The following is an 18,583-nucleotide window of genomic DNA, read 5'->3' on the forward strand; positions in this document are numbered from 1 at the left end:
TTAAGCCAACATCGTTTCGAACGTTAATTCCCGGAGGTTAAGTAACAGCGGACAAGACACTTACGTGGAATCGGTGCTCATTATATGGTACTGCAATCATGCACATAAAGTAGAACGAAAACATACACCCAATCCGTGCTAAAGATAATGTATAATCAATGCTAGGAAAAAAAAGGAAAAATAAAATAATCTTAATTGAATGCAAATTATTTCACACAATTTTTTAATGAGTTCATAAAATCAGTTCGCATCAGCGCCGTATTATCTGCTATCAGTACTGCAAGAGCAGAGCTAAAAATAAAACTCATTCCTTCGTATTTCAGGTAACGCCGCTGGAAGCGTTTATTATTGTGAACTTGATGCATAATTGAAATGTATCGTTAATTTGCCTTTTTTAACTTAATGACACTTCCGTTTGACCTAGTACACGAGACAACCGTCAATGATCCACCAGCCGTATGCTAGCGACCGGAAATACGCCGGAAAAGCTTCCGTGCCTACAATGGGCGGACAAAGTTTAGCTGTTCCTCACCAGTGATCTCAGGCTTCATTCATTAATTTAAGTGTATTCATACCGCGCACATATACACCTTCCCAAAAAAAAACACGTTCCTTCCGGTACGGATGCACACAGAGTCCCATACAGGCGCACGCAACAATTAATTCAAGCTGTGTTGGAAAAGTTATCACATTGAAACTTTTTCCATTTCCATCTAAATTATAATAAAGTTGCAGAGTTCACGCTTCATTCGTCGTTCCCATACCTGCCGACGAGTGTCCCACGCCAAGCGGGAAAAGGTATCGCAAAGACTCACCCCAGGTGTGGCACAGGCTCAGAACATCGACTCGGTAAATGTTTGTTCTACTTCATTTGCAATACTCAAAATCAAAACTTCGCTTCACGGGGTGTCGTTTCGAAGCCCGAAAAGTTCTTCATGCTGTCGAAGTAGTGGAACAGATTCATCCAATCTAGGCATCATCCAGATTTTCGGCAAGGGTACCAGCACGGGGATACAAACCGATACCAACCCCGTTCGGTAGACACCTTTGTGCTTCTTCGCGCCATGTAAAATCCATACAGTAAAGGAGCAAACAACCACCGAAACCGAGAGGGGGGTGGGGAGAGGGAACCAGAGTCCCACGGATGTCGTTTACATAATTGAGTAATGTCGCTTTATCCCCAGTGACACTCGTTCGCACGAAATTGCTATCCGCATGCTTCATGCATACGAACTGCTATGCGCTCGCAAATAATCGATTTGGTGGGCCGGGTTCATCCCTTTCGCACTTCTGCCGGTTTCCCGGGGAACCATCCTACCCTGTACACCAGCTTAACGGGTATATATACCTGCGATGTGATCGCTGGTGCTTTTTCACCCTTCGTTATGTTGCAATTTACTGAACCTAGCAGATAGTAGCACTCACAGTGAACCGGGGGGAATCCACCAACTCACTAACATAAAGCCCCACATTGTGAGCGGAACACAAAAATGGTGCCTGCGTATCACACACATTCAAGTGTAGCCTCATAACCCTTCGAACTTACCACTGTATGCTGTACCTGGGAGCAATAAAAATTGCCAGACAATTGGCGCCAGCAAAGTGTCATCACGATTTAAAAAGCAAAACAAAAGAGAGTGTTTTTTTGTTTAATTTGCGAAGCATAAAATATGTTGGTGCTCGTCATTGTGATAACGTAACGGTCGCGATTGCTTCTGTAGTATGTATGCGAAAGCGTAAACTTTATTCGATTAGTTCACAATTTTGTTGGGTTGAAAAGCCATTTAGATTATGAAATTTATTTTTAAAACAAAAAAGATATACCTACCTTTGCTAATAATAAAATCGAAATATTATCGTTCAAAAACCCTTTCCTGCAAGCGAATGATCCCGAATGGAAGATGCTGGAAGATGAAGGAATATTTTATTTTGAATTCCTGTTGTATCATACATTGAAATCAAGATACAAAGAACATTAAATAATTTCCATTTTTTTTTAATTCTCACTTACAGTTTTTAATCGGTCTTGATCTTAATCAATGACATACTCTCAACTCTGCGCTTGTTCAGAAGATTAACTCTTTACACAATACTGCAGTACGAGTTTACTGCTCCCAAAGTTAATCATTTGACCAATTATCCATTATCTCATTAAATTTAACGGATCATATGCGAACCCCTTGAAGCGTTGTCTTTTACATTGATTACATTGTTACGATTTACGTTTACATTGTTGTACATTTAACAAATAATCAGCCGTATCATGCATATACAAATAAGGAACACAGAAGTTCGGTTCAAAACGATCACAAACGGTGTTGAATTCACGGCACATAATAAGGAACGGTTCAGAAGCGCCAAAAGGAACGGCACGGCACGATCCTTTCATTCTTTTCGGTTAAAATATATTTTTGCTAACAGCCCACATGAGATATGAAAAGCTTTCTCGAATCGCACAAAAACCGCATTCTCATGAAAAAGAAACTTATTTCGTCTATAGAAACATTTGCTATCGCTTGTAGTAATTCTTTAGTAACTTTTTTTTTGCACAATGAGTACAATGAATGTGTACTTACTCGAAGAGATAGCGGAGGTCAACGAATGGGTAAAATATATATTTTTATCCACACTAAATTCATTGACCAATAAAATACTACCCTTTAATGATTAACTAAAGGAAAAAAACGAGACATTCACCAAAACACTGTAAATTTTACATTCAATACATCCACTGTCCACATTTATAAGCTAAATGATCCATAACCAATGGTCAGGTTTGCTTTTACAGGGCAAACTTTTCCCCCAAAAACACAACCACCTTAAATCATTACCCACTTTCTTCCAGCGTGTACTAGCGTGGAAACTTTTTCCTACCCCCCAAAAATGGCTTGACTGCACTCATAACTTATTAACAACTGAGCGCTTCTCATTTTGGAGAGCGATGTTCGATCTTTTGCCCCCCCCCCCCCCCCACCTTTCCCGTACCCCGTTACAAGGGGCGCCACCAAACCCTCAAAAATAACGAATCCAATGAAAGAAAAACGACCGACAAGAAAAGCTTGGAATTGATTATGGTAAACATTTTCACCCTTCACTACCGACGGTTTCAGCTTCAGTCGGTATTTCGGTAGGATTTGCTGAATTCCCTGGGTTTCACTATTGGCATAGGCATAACACCAAACGTCGAACCAGCAAACAAACAGTTGAACAAATATCATAACCGGTCTGGCCAAAAAACCATAACACAAGAGCAAGAGGAACAAAATGGGAAGCGAGAAGGCGAAAAAGAAGTAACGGTGGACATTCCGTTTTCAGCTCATTTGCGCTGTTCGGACACGATCGGAAAAGGAAAATACGTACGCTGATGATGTAAATATCCCAAATACTAAGCCAACCATGACAACAGTTCGCCTCTGCAATAAAGTCAGGCTCAGCGCGCGGGAAAACACACTGGCGAAAGTGCTCGTACCGAAATACGTACAATCGAACTCACACAGCCCGATTCCGGAACCCTAGCATTGAAGCAGGAAACAAGGGCACCCAACAAAGGGAAAGTGAAATATTTGCAGTTACTTTTTATCGCCGTAAATAGAAGAAAGAACGAACGGCCATGCTTCCGTCGCCAGTGGCATACACTCGCGCCATATCCGCCATACTTCACCGTAGCAGGTTTTCATCCCGAAACCGTCACATGTCCATTGAATGTCCGTGCCGGCTTGAGCAGGAAGCCTGCATTACCGTTGGGACCAATTCGGAAAGGACGCGAATAGGCGTCGGATGTTCGGAACTTTCGTACGAGATAAAATCATTCAAGAGAAAGTTGCATTTATTTGTTTATGTTTCCGGTAGCGGGGGCGGGACAAATCGAACGACATCATTTGGCCGAATTTGAATGCGCAAGAAGGGACACAAACCCGTTTCCTCACGGACACGGACAGTACACCACCGGGGAGGCACTCGTGGAATAAATAGTTCAGCCCGTGGTACCGTACTCGGTACTGAGGCAATCGTCCTCTTTGAATTTTGCCACCGGAAGTGAGCATTATCTCTCGACATCAAGCACAGATTCGAACGGCTCGAAGGCAGGATAAGTATCCGGTTAGTGTGGCCAAGCTGGAAACAAATCGATGACCTCAACTAGGCCGTAAAAGCTCGATAGGGAACGTATGAAGTTGGTGGAGATCTTTTCGACGTTTGGTTTGGTATGATTCAACCCAATACAAAATGGTGGTCGCCTTGCAGTTGCTCCAACCACTCACGAGTTGGGGCACCGTTTTATCAACTGCACCTTCTAAGCATCCTGCTCAACGAGTTGAGGTGCTTATTTTAAAACCACTCGAGATTGTTTTCCGATTTTTCTTGAAATTTCCCTCCCAAAAAAAACTAACGATTCCGATTTACGATTCTATAAGAATCTTATCATCCCACCAGTAAAAACACCAAGCTAACTTATTTCGTTCATAGAGCAGCATTTTGTTGGCCTGTCTTCACAGAAACGACAAGCATTCCAGGCAGTGGGGGCTACTGAGTGGGTCAATAAAAAGACCTTGCTGTTTCGGAATGGAGCAAAATCCGTTCCGAAAGTGTTGGCGTGTACATCCGGCGCTGTTGTACACACATACACACTGTTGTCGTTTACCCTCACCATCGGCATTCACAAGTTTCGACCGAGAGTGCTTTTTCTTTCGAGATGATCCACTGACCTTATGATTGGGCCACTTTCCAGTTTTGCCGTCCGGCCGGTTCGGTTTTCGTTCATTTGTCCAGACAGATAAACTTTCGGTCACGGTTACCGCTTCTAGTGGAATTGTTCGACCGGAACGGCTCCTAGGACAAGGTGCAGAACGTTCACACAAAATTGACATCATTCGGTGCCATCGTTGAGCAATCTGTTTCCCGTTGCTGCGTTGGTACGGGCTGGCGGATGAGCTGCCAGCTGCCCATTTGACTGGAAGTATCGATATAGCGACTACCCGACTGACTACTCGGTACTATCATCTTATCCTTCGCAGTACCCATTTTATGGTTGTGGCGATTGTTCGCATTGCTCATTCGCTGTGCCTACAATTGTTGGAATAACTTTTCTTCGAGTAAAATGGAAATAAAATTTCAACCAAGAATTTTTGCGGAAACTTTTGGCCCACGCTGGGTAGGGTTGGGAATAAAGGGCTTGCTCAAAGCTTGTGTTTCAATTTACATTCCGATTTTGTCAAAAGTTTAACACGCTTCAAAGAAAAGTCACAAGCTCTAATTCTGGCAAATTTTGTACACTCCATTCCTTATTTTTTGTGGGGATTTTTCCGCATCAAAGATACAACGCTAGCCAGCTCGAAACCGAAATAGCCCCGTTGCCCCAACGTGGATGTAATTGAAGTGAAAATCAGTGTTGCTTTCGATCAATCTCAATTACTTCTTTGCATGCAGCACCGTTTGACTATCGCACCGGTTAAGCACATTTGTTTCTCACCCAGACACCATCAACTGAAATATTTACCAGCCTATCAATCCGATTGATGAGATCGGCTATATGTTCCGAGGAAACATGTGGAATTCTTAGGCGATATGAGACTGGCTTTCCATTTCAGCTGTTCAACATTGCAGCCAGCTTGGTTGCCATTAGATATACACCAAAAACAACTCGTATCTATTTACAACGTAGCCACAACAGCTACCATTAGTTGAGAGAGCCAAAATGGATAGCAACGAGACTGCACTGCACTATTGGGGAGGACAGGTCATAAGTTTTCATTGTTGGCTCGGATTTCATATTTGGTATAATTACTAAACCATGATTTTCAGTGTTGAACGCTATCTTTTTGCTCTAAAGGTATTGACGTTTTAAAGTAGATTTATATCATATACGAATGTGTTCTAGTCAGAAAAGTTTTAAAATTCCGAACTGAAAGATAAATAAATGCGAAGTAAAAAATTTATGATGACGGTGAGAGTTGAACCTTTGAAGTACTGGGCGCCTCCATCCGATACAAAATAGAGAACAAAAAATTAATTCTAACACAATTGGATTGTAAACTAGCCTTAAAGTATTAGTAATTAGAGTCAAATTTGAATTTAATTTTATATACAACGCAATAAATGAAGGTGTACAATAGTAAAACAAACATAACATTTAATGAAACAATAGAAGATTTGTACTGTTATTAAACGTGAATGAAAATTAATTATTTCTTAGATGAGAAATTCAAAACAAAAATTTCAGATAAGCTTTATTTTGATCTACTGACCTTGGGACTTTATTAGAACCTTTATTACATATTATTTTGTTGTAACGAAAATTCAATAACAAACTGTTACTTTTATATACCATTAATAGTAATAAGTCTGTTAAGTTTGCTATTTAGTTAGTCCGTCTGTGTGGCCTTACACTCATTCTAAAAAAAAAACAAATAAATAAATAAATATATAAATAAATAAATAATATCTACAAGATATTATTGAATAATTGCTAAGGGATGTTAACACGCTATAAATTAACCAAGATTTCAAAATTTGTAATGGTGTATTTAGAGGCCCCCTGTCCCAATTTTTTCTCAGCTTTCATGCATCAGCTGTACAATGGACAACAGCACACAAAGAAAAGGACAAAATTAAATTTTACAAGGATAATTAAACTGATGTATGAGATTCGAAATGATTATAGTTTTTATCGAAATATTTTATGACCAATAAATTAAGCTCATAATGCTCTGTTCCCAATATGCGGAAACTGTGCGGAAAATAATAACGCGAGCTCCAAAACGCGCCTGAAATTACATTGGAAATTGCGTCATGTAAATACAGTAGAATCGTCGATTTAGTAGGGATTGACTTTATGTATAACTAAAAACATTAATAGCCTCAGCGAACAATAAAATTTATTCAAAACAACGGTGGGTGCATCACCTGGAATTCCAAAAGATTAGTTTATGTAGTATAACTATATTGGCAATACCTAACAAGATTCGTTATAAGATAAAGCTTAACTGTCGTAAACAAACATTTATGATCACAATTATACCATTGTGCACTATGGGTGAACGTAACCCCGAACAATCCTAGAAATGGGTGGCAGTTTGTCTACTGACGGTAGGACGCAATTCCCTTCGTTTCCACAAAAAAAATTACTATCGCAATAAATGTAAACAATGCGTTGGAAGCGCTTTCAAGAATATTTTGCTACTTGCTGCTATTGTTGATATGCGCCAGTCAGATAAGCTCAGAAAATGTGAGACTTTAGCAGGGCGACAAGCAGTTTTGCTTTGTTTTTTTTTCTCCTCTCGTTCGTTCGTTTGTTTTTGTCCACCCATCAGAACGTCCAAAATTGTGACCGGCAACAAATAGCTAACTTATACGATACGTCTCCAGTATCAGCTTTGCCACTGATAGCATTGTATGCATGTATGTGTGTGTAGTAGTAGTAGTAGTAGTAGTAGAATTCCGGACGTTCACCGTGACATTTATTCTTCTCCATTTCCTGCCACCAGTCCCGTTCGATCAGCGATGTGACGGGATGCTCACGAACGAATCCTCGAGGCATCATCTTCACCCCTTAACTTGGGGTTCCTCTGTCCCATTATTTCGCTTATATTCCGTTGACGTTCAATATTCATGAACCAACCGAGTGGAACCGAGGGTTGGGGTAAGGTTGGGAAATTCATAGCAGAGGGATTCTCCTGTCCTGTTTGCGGAGAGAACCGTAGCACCGTTCGAAAACAGTGGACAGCAACAAATTGGTATGCTTTTTATTCGCGACCACCCAAAACCAGGCTCTGGTGAAGAATAGTGAACAAGGCTAGAATAAAAAAAACATACACACACACACACAAACAAAACTAACCATCCGCCCCGCACAAACCATACAGCAAGTCCGGCGAATGCTCTCTAACAAACGAAGAATGTGAACTTCATTGTCTCTGTACCAAAATTCTTCACTACAACCACACGCCGTCCATTCGCACACAAAGCTTTCCAATGTTTTTGCACCCGTTCGTCCAACCCAATCGCCCCGGACCGGATCGCACTACTTGCCTGGTGGGTTCATTTTCGACCAAGAATGTCAGACGCTAAGCAAGAAAAATGCGTCAAAATATGCGCTCCTGCCCCATGGGTGTGAAATGGAGTCATGAGAATTCATTATATCACTCCCGTAACACAATGGCACCGGGTGACGGTGGTCCAGTTTATCCTGGAACGGTTTTGTACCCGACTGATTTGCACTTTTTTTTATTTTGGGAGGAACTGCAGGATGGTAGGTGGGTGCATAATTTCCGAGTGGCTTTGCGCTATTTTGTGTGATGGCAGTGCCTGTCTATTCAAGAAGATATGGAAGAATATTCTGATCCAATCACTACCGACGGTTTAGGTTGTTGGTTTTTTTTATTTCTTTTCGCTTCAAGCTCATTTTAAGCAGTTTCATAAAGCCGGTAGCTTAAGGATGTTCGGTGAACGTATTATTATTGATTGGGAAAACCTTGTTCTCACCTTGTTCCTATTTGATCCACCTTGATTACCTCGTTTGCCATACCGGTGGTGTGTGGCAAAAACTACTTCCACCTTCCGGGTCGTACGGAAAAATGGCAGCCCTTTCCAAAACTGTGCGAGAAATCAAAGCATCCTCATTATTTAAACAAACCACTCCCGGACGGGCTGGGGAAAGTTGATCGAAAGGATATCCTATCCGCCTGCCCGGCGTTGCCCCGAACGCTATACGATCGCTGAAAATTGAGCCCATCCCAAGTCACTAGACCCTCATTTGTAGGTGTACGTTGTATCTGTGAGTGTGGTTAGTTCTTTTCGTGCTTTCGTTCGTTCAACATAAACATATTTTACTAGTTCTTTTTTTTTTGGTTCACCCTGGATCCTCTGTTGAACCATCAAAATGGAACCCTCTTCGCTGTCAATGTCTAACGGGGTCCCAAACAAATACGCGCACACGACGCAGTGACAATTCGGTGTCAAGCTTCCCACGCCCACGTACCGAAAACCGATCAAACAATATCGTCCACAGGGTGGACCAGCTTTCGTAGGAGCAAAGGATAATGTTCATCCACTTGCCGGCCGATGTGTATGTGCGAGCTGTATGTATGTGTGAGCGACAGTCCATTCCTAACCCGATCGGTGCGTGGTTTCCCATTTAACAATGTATGAGGTTTGAGGCTAACGACTCATTTCGTCCTATATAGCCCCAATTCCCACCCCTTCTCTTCCACCCGAGGGTTAAGATAGGAGAGTGCCACCGGTGGGCGGAAATCCTAGGGGATAAAGTAAAATTTATTAACTTCAGTGTAAGTTTCCAGCGGGAAGGCAAAGTTTGGGAGTTTGGGTTTTCCTCGTTATTGTCGGAGCTATCCCCGGACCCGATGGGAACGATCCCCTAAATGGGAAGAGAACATGTGGTGGTGGTGGTGGTACTGGGAGGGATAGAGAGAGAGAGGAGCGAGGGGGAAAAGTTTTACCACTGGAAGAGGGTTCTGTTCCGGTTGCTCTATTATTATTGCTGTTTGTATACGTACCGGGGGTCTACCACTCTAAACGCTATCCTTCGCTCTCCTTCTGTCGCTTTGTTTTGTGCGGTTCACTCCCTCTCTTCCCCTCTCCCTCTCACCATCTCTCCCTTCCTGTCCCTGCTGTCTTGTCTATGGTGCAGAGAAAAAGCTAACCACAGGGCCCGGTTTGGGTGATGCGAGTCTGGTGCTTGTACACCCGGTTCCAGTAAGCATACGATGTGCTTTTCTTTAGCCCTGAAACCAACCGAACCGAGAGCTACACCCGGATCCTCATGTGGGACAAATGCAATGGACGCAAAGGGACCAATGATGCGGATGGAACGGGACGGGCAAACTTGCACCCATTTGTTAATTGATAAACAGCTGAACCCTTGCTAATTGATAAACAGTTTAAACCATAACGATTGTTTACCTGCATGATTTATTTCCCCGTACTGGTGCACTGGTGGTGTGCGCCGTACTGTTTGCTTTTGCAGCCGAGAAATATGTTGATATGTTGCCGGTTACACGCATCAATTACGGCCAGTCCAAAAGGGACACACCCTTTCCAGTGGACATTGATCCTATTTACATGTGATGACGGACAGGTTTGTCTAACTTTGTGTCAGGGTAAAAATTATGATTAGTAGCTCTTTTCATTAAACGCTAGCAACCAACAATCGTTTTATGGAAAGTTTCAATTTTTAAAAGGAGTTTTTTATGTTACCATTGTAAATTGCAATATAAAAATACAAAATACTTATAATTAATTACAATTATTAGTAATTAATTAATTAATAATTATTACGATCATGTATCAGTGAATTAAAATCATACTAAGGAAAATTTTAATTATCATGTATAGTTAACAAATAAATCTCTTCTAACGTATTTTTTTCAAATCAGATGTACGTTCGGTTGCTCGTCATCTAGGATTATCTTTTGAATTGAGGTAAAAAGTTCAAGTTGAAAAGGATTGAAGTTTTACAGCCATTTTGTCGATTACAAGAATCTTATAATTTCTTTATGTAGAGTTGCTTCCACCTAGCTATGGAGATGTGAACCGAAAAATAGGTTTACCGAAAGGACATAAATATTCTTTTCGATTTCCGAAAACCAGAAAACGCTTTTAATCGTTCAATTCTGAAAACGTGTGTAAAGAGAGGAAGGATTGCTTTCGTAACGTTCGGTGCTGGAACGCAAAACATCTGTATATCATCTGCTCTGTCGTTGGGAACTTTGAAGAATGAATTATTTTAGCCAGAAGCGTCTCAGGGGTGTATGTGGAACTATAGATGTGGAACTATAATGTATAGCAAGAGCTTTGACTGGTGGGGAAGGAATTTTCAGTGATGAAGCACCTTGGTGCGTTTCAAAGGTGCAATCACCTATCCGTGAGCCATCCCTGTTTAAATCGGTTTATTTACGGTGATACAACGATGGGGAGAATTTTGTCTCCCGAGGTGATCTGCCCATGGTTTAGTAGTAAGTAGTGGCTTAGAAGATCCGTCAACCAGTGACGTGTATGTCATCCAGTGTTTCTACGCTAGAAAATGTCTTCCTAGTTCTAACAGGAACAGTTTTCGTAATCTCATTCTAACTGGGTTTGCAAAATGGATATTATTGGTATCATGGCTTCTTAGCATGAAAGTTGTGCTGACTATTTGAGGAATCCACCTCGAAATGTTGACTGGGAACAGTAAGTATTACTTCTTATTATAGATTTTAGTCTGCCATTTTAGATTTCTTGAATTAACTGGATTACTTGTATCAAAATAGTACGGTGGTACTGTGAAGATGGTTTTTGATACCCGATTATGCCCTGTCCCCCAGTAAGTAATACTCGTTAATTAAAAACAGTTTATTTGTTATTTAAAACGGATCTTTCCTGACGGACCGATTTAAAACGGACATAATCAAGTCCTAACGATCTGACTAATTTTGTTAACCGATTGATTAGGTTATGGTTTGACTCGGGCAGGTCGGTGGTGGCGCTAAAGAATCTCCCATTTCAAACGATAGGATCAGTATTTATTAACACTATTGTAGATTCCATCACTGTTCTCCCGTGTAGAAAGATTATCTATCAGTATAAAGTTAAAGGTTAAGAAATGTAAAGCAAGAAAGGAATGGCATTCCGATAACGGAAACGTTTTTTTTTTTCTTAAAAAAAGTTATATATTTCTAATAGTCATACTTAATCTAGAAGTTTATTACTAACAATTCTTTGCATACATCTACCATTCTGGAAATAACAATCCTTCCCAGCTCAGTTTTTTTCTCTCTTACTTATAGTTTTAGTCAGTTTAATGATTGTTTCCCATGTTGTTTTGATTTTAATGCGTGTAGCGTATCTATGCGGAACGATAGTTTCGATTTCATTGCATTTTGCACATTCGTACGAAGTTGTGATGTTCGTTCGTATGTTTTTCGGTGAATTGTGGTTTCGTTGGATGAGATGATAGTTAAGATTTTTTAGCTTGCTGTGCATATTAGTCTTTTGAACATTTTTCCACATTTGGTTCCAACTTTTTTGACGGATATTGATTACATATTTTTGGTTTGCTTATGTTTCTTAAATAATGTCTGTATATCTTTTTACTGGATGGGGTTTCCCTTATTTCACCTCGTCACCTTGTCGCACAGATCTTTGAATTTGGAACGTGTTGGATAGCGTACCATTAATAAGGATTTTAGACTTTGATCTTTCTCGTATAATGTTCATTATATTTAAAATATTTTGATTTAATCCGATTTCATTGAGAGCTTTAAAAAGAAAACTGTGATTTACTGTCAAACGGTTGCTTCAAGTCAAATGAAATTAATTTTCCTGCATTTTTGTTTTGTTGCTATTTTATCTTTTTACGATTAGATTGCTCTTGTTATTTTTGTTATTACATATTTACATTTTACATTAGATGGATATTCATCACATTTTTTATACAGACTCTCATTATATCATAACCGAATATTCCTTGCACAATCAGAGCATTCTTACAGAAAAGAATTGATCCACATACTCCAACGAATTACATCAAACGTTAAAGACTCATGCCGAAATTGAATGCGAGCCGTAAAAAAAAATATTATTTCTATTGACGTCTAATTTATGGGCTACAGATTAACATAAATTCCGTAAATGGCATTTTGAAAAGAGATGTTTAATTTAGAATCTCTTAATTAAAATGTCATACGATGAATTTATTGCGATAGAAAAAAAATCATCCACATTTCCGATGAGTAACAATCAAATTCAAATAAAAATGCCCTGCAGTCCGCATCGAACAAGATTACGCATCAATGTACAACAAAGTGCTTTAGATATGAATGATTCACTTAGCTGCAGGGTGGTTTAATTTTTAAATTCAATGGAAATAAAATAAAGCATACATTTAACAGCGTTTTCTGTCGCTTCAGAAACAGTGCAAGAATTTCATTATGCCAAATGATTGAAAATCAACCAATGTAATCCATCCGGCAGCATAAAAGCAGACAGACAATTTGCTACCGTCTGAAATTGAAACGCTGGGAAATAGAAATGTTAGACGCTGAGAAGTTTTACATAGAAATGCAAATCACTGCAGCCGGGTGCTTTTTTTTTCTTTCCCGGTCGATGTTCTGCATCTAAATGGGGTTTTGCCACTGCAGTAATCGGTTCAAAGCGAGCACGGTTGCAGAAGTAATCATGCCGGGAGCGGGACAGAGGGTAGCTTATTCTTTTTTTTCTGCGTTTTTTTTCTGCAACGATTGAATCTCACGCAACCTAGCACGACTTGGTCTTTGCTCTTGAGGCACTTTTGTTTTGCGTTGGCCAGATCGACAAGAGCTTTCAAAGATCTTTTACGTTTCGTACGCTGACGAAAGCAAGAAGTTGCTAAACGAGGTTCCGCTCATAAATTTGCTTTCACTAGCAGCACAGCAGCACCGGCACGATGCCGTACGACAACGAAATAAGAATCGAAACATTCAATTTCCGACACACCGATCGACCGGTTTTTGTGTGTTTCACGATCTTTTTAATATAAAAAATATGCAGTTTTGTGTGGTAAAAATTGTATCGAATATTATCAGTCGAGCCGTATTGCTAGTTGCTTTGTCTACAATGAAAAATGTTAAATAAATATCTAACAAACCAGATTTGTGGTTAACATAAGTTCATTCAATTGAAGATAGGTAGACCAAGTCGTCAGTTTCGAGCACAGTAGCATCCTCAAACTCATATGCGCAAGACTGTAACAGGAAATAAATGAACACAGGAATTCAAATGTGTAACCAAGCCAACAGGATGCAAGTCCTTGGTTAGGAATGGGAAAAACCAAGTATATCAATACCCACTTCCAACTTCAATCATGAGATATTCACAAGCATGGATTTCTAAACAAAAGACTCGACCGCTCATACTATCGGCGACGAAGGACGTAAGAGTACAATGGATAACGATGGTCGATTTGGTAGGAAATACCCATGAGCGACACGTTCAGTGTTCTTGAATCAAATGCGGCAAAAGTTGTCAGTAATCGGATACAACCATATGTAAAGAATTTCAAAGATGGATCAAATTTCTTGGAAAACGTAAAACGTTAAGAATCGAGCAAAATAAACTATTTCAATAAATAAGAGTTTGCGATTTATAGGATACCCAGAATCATTTCATTGAAAGAAATGTTGCTTATGATAAATGTGTTATATTGATAACATAATATTAATCAAGCTGTAGTATATAAAAACTATATGTACTTCGCATATAAAAACAATATTCAGTTTCTCATTAATCAATTTGTCGCTCTCTCCGCTTGTTGTTGCATTGGACAGTGTATCGAACAGTTTCCAAATTTTAAAAAATTCCGCTCATTACACAAAGCACATGACAAAGCACCACACTGAACACGTCTACCAGATGAGGAATTGCTGTTCACTGGTTTGAGATAAATAAATTACTGGTTTGTGAGAAAGTTCGTTAGTTACAAGAACTAGTAACACATGCGTTAAATAACTCATTAATGATTTAAATCGCTATGAGTGATTTGATAGTAGCAAACTAACAGGATCATTAACAAAATATATTAGGCATTATTTGAATCCAAAATTAATTATAAATACTAAAAAATAATAAAAAATAAATTCCCTCACATTCCTTCAAAGTATGGTAAATTCATTTTAATCAGTATGCACATCACTAGTTCTAATGGAGTGCAAAATTGATTCACTTAACGGCCGGAAAGTGACCGTGATTAAATTATATCTGGCCTTAAAAGAAAGAGATTAAATTGAATATCTGGCCCCGGTGGATGATGTGGTTTTAATTGACACGACATTACTGGATTTCTTGGCGTTTGTGTGAATATTTCTCTGCCCTTTGTTATTCTTCAGAGATAATTCGCTGTCAACTTGTTTTTCTGAAGAGTTTTGATAGTAACACCGGATAATCCAACAATGTTGACCAGAGTTAAAATTGAATACAAAGCGGTGCGCAGAAAAAATGAAAACCACAAAGTGATTATAGTATTGCATTAGTATGCAATCTAACGCTTGAGGAGGTTGGACACGATTGGAGAGATCACCGGAGAAATATCATACCGAACGAGATCGTTGGAGAATGTACGAGTCTTACGTTTAATAAGCTTTCTCCCAACGGAAGCGATCGTCTGGGAATGTAGAAACATCCGTCATAGTTGCAAACTTCTACATTGCGATCGCTCCTCAACGGAAGTGACCGTTGAGGAATGCAGCTGCATCTGAGATATCCTCTAGCAACGAGTTCCCACACTATTCGGATGGAGAGAGAAATAAGAACCATCGGTTACGAATGTAAAAAACGAGCTTCAGGAACAAACTTTGCCTATTTTTTTAATCGTAACTCGTAAAAAATTTGGAATAGATTCCAACAATGTTTATACATTTTTTTTATTAAAAAAATGTGTTTGATGTATAAAAATGGATGTGTAAAAAAAGTACTTATTTCACCTACTGTACATATATTAAAATTTGACGCTTCCACTCTTAAAGCCTTAAGCCTTAAGCAAACTTTAAAATATTTTTAATACATATGGGTTAATAAGTATATAAATAAGATACTAAGCTTCAAATAAGTACATCCATAAATTGTAAAATTCTCCGACTGTACCATGTACGTACAGCAACTTTTTGAATAATTTCTATCCAGATCTAGAGAAAGTTTTTCCTCATCGGCACACCGGAAAAGCTTCCGGAACAATTAAAGTGCCATATTTCATTCACACCACAAATTATACGAATCAAAAACTCATCGACAAACGTCGGCGAAACACGATTCATAATGTGTCCCCGTGCAGCCATATGCGAAAGATTGCCAAACGTGGCCTCTCCGGGACTCAATCAGAACAACCCGTAACGATCTTTGCCGTCGGTTAACTTTCCAACTGTACGACTCCCTAGAGTGAAGGAAGGCTTCGTTTTTGGGGTGGATGTGCGTGACTGCGATCTTCAACCAAGCGATACAACAACTTCAACGGCCATTCGGGTAAACATTCGCAGTTAAGAGCTCTGTGCAAAATGTACCGCTCTAGGTGCGCCCCCGGTAAGACTTTGGTGGTGGTGTGGCAAAACCTTTGCCGAGCAGGGCACCACCAGTGTCACCGGCCGCACACTAGCAACGAGCAGCACATAAATTCGTTATCAAATTTATATGCTAATGCCCGGTGCCTCGCAAATTTCAACCAGAAGTTCCCGCTCATCAGGTCCGCGGGTGAGTATAATTGCATAAATGTGTAACACTGGTATTTTACGCTTAACGTTCGCTCACACCATCCACTCACTAAACATCATGGCGCGCACCGTCCGTACCGTTGGTACAGTAACCATTTTTCAGCACAAAGGTCTTCCAGATGTCTAGCAATTACGGTGCAATCTCAAACAAACAATCGCCAACCTTTTCTCCCATCTGTCCCACCGGTAACCGGTACCAGTTCGCAAATGTGTACGATAAAACATGATGTCAACGTGAAGCGGCTTAATAAATGCGAAGAATTTTCATTTCGAAGCGGGTTTTTCGGATGACATTCCACCCAGTTCCTGGGATGGAAAAAGCATCGACTTTGGAACATACACACACATACATACATACGTACATTCCAAAAGCTTCTATGCGGCTCGACATCTGGAAGGATAATTCTCTAAACCAAGCTTAACATAAATGTTGAAAGCTTGTGAAGAGTATTGGTGTATGATATTGCCAACAACAGAACGTGCTGCCATCGTACAATGTTGATGCATGTCATAAAGTTGCACCTTTCAGTGCACCTCACACTGTCTTGATGTGCGCGAAATGGCACTAATTGCTGCACACTGATTGATTTGTGTTCTGATTTCGCGTACCTTCTTATTGATACTCCGATAAGCTGACAAGCCATACGATGTACGTTGAAGAAGGACATAAAAAACCCGCTCACAAGCACTGGTGAGGAGAGCGCATTAGTGCAGACCTGATTAAACTTAAGCTTTATCGCATTGCAATTCATGCTCATTTACCAATAATTAGCAAATGATAGTTGTCGGTAATTGTTAACTAATTGCCACCACCATTTGTCGGCGGTTGTTTAACACCTCCTCGCCAATGCTGTCAATCAGAAATTGTTTACGAAGCTGCTTGCATTTTGGATGATCGACCCGTACATTATGTTGCCAGTTGTTAACTATCCCCACATCGGACTAAACCCACTAAACGTATCAAGACAATTATGGGTTATAGAGAACATCAAAGCCGTAGTCAAGAAAAATGATACTAAGGTCATGTACAATAAGGTTGTTTTAGTATCTAGAAATAGGGATTTTAAACCTTCATTCCACCTAATCGTTATCTACCAAAAATTGTAATAAGTAAAACGATTATTGTGCAATATAACATATGTCGTGAAGTATTTCACACGAAGGTGCATTCGGCGTAAACCGTACCTGCGTGTCAATTATAAAAGGTGCAAATTCTGTACACACCTTAACAACACACACTCCCAAACCAAACATGTACTACCGTGTGCTTCGGCAAACAGTTTTGCGTGCCATTGCTGAAAGGCTTTCCGCTACAGATCGTTCATACATGTTTGATACAAATGGTACGGTCGCTAGCGATACGAAATGCTCACGATCACGGTAAACGCACTGTCGTGGTTTACGAAATAGGCGCAAACTGTGGTCACCTATTCGTTTTGATCACCCGATAAACAAATTTTTGCGAATGAGCCACAGCCGTGACAAACTGAATGGGCCCAATGAGTCTGCTGTTTTGCTGGGGAGCCGTAAAACATTCATCCCATGAACATCCTCCCCAAGAGAGGAAGAAAGGGGTTGTGTCGAGCGCGGAACCCTCGAGCGTTCCTTTCATTGGTGAAAACCGCATATTGATCAGCCCGTCGGCGGCCACATCGGAACGTTCGAAGTTCTGACCAAAAATAAACAAACAAACAAAGCACCGATCTAGCGTTTTACCAGTTGGACCCCGCCGGAACGCGTTTGCTGAACCTCCAACGTTTTACGGGCACATGACAGAACGGTTATCGGTGGGCTTTAGTCCCAGCGGTTATTGGCTTTCACCGAAAAGGATTGTTTTTTGTTTTGTTGTTGCTTTATATATTTTTTCCGGAAATTTTGAAGCCTTCCGGAACCGATGACAGTGGATGAGGCGGAAAACATGGACACCGTGTATTTATCGGTTTTTCACCATATGGTGTCTCAGTTTGTTTTCTATGGGGAAAAAAAATGATGGCACATTTCATCGCCTAACGATAATCCGACAGCCTAAGGTAAACGGTTTGTGTCACACAGGCTCAAACACACACACACATACATGTGCTTGCATGCTCAATGATTTATTTATTTCCATTGGAATCGTATTAACACCTTACGCACCATTTCGTGGCTCAATTGACATGTAAGTTAACCTCATTTTTTGTAACGCAAGCCTCTATTGCTCTATTTTCTTCATTTGTAATATTTTACGAAACTGGTTATGTTTTTTGTTTGCTTAAAAAATTTGTTTATCAACCGGACAAACACTTGTTTTTAACTCTCAATGATTGTTATTTGCAATACACTCGTAAATTGGCTAAATGTTTTGGATTTATAGTGAT

Source organism: Anopheles funestus, chromosome 3RL, assembly GCF_943734845.2.
Source record: "Anopheles funestus chromosome 3RL, idAnoFuneDA-416_04, whole genome shotgun sequence".
Classification (NCBI taxonomy): domain Eukaryota; kingdom Metazoa; phylum Arthropoda; class Insecta; order Diptera; family Culicidae; genus Anopheles; species Anopheles funestus.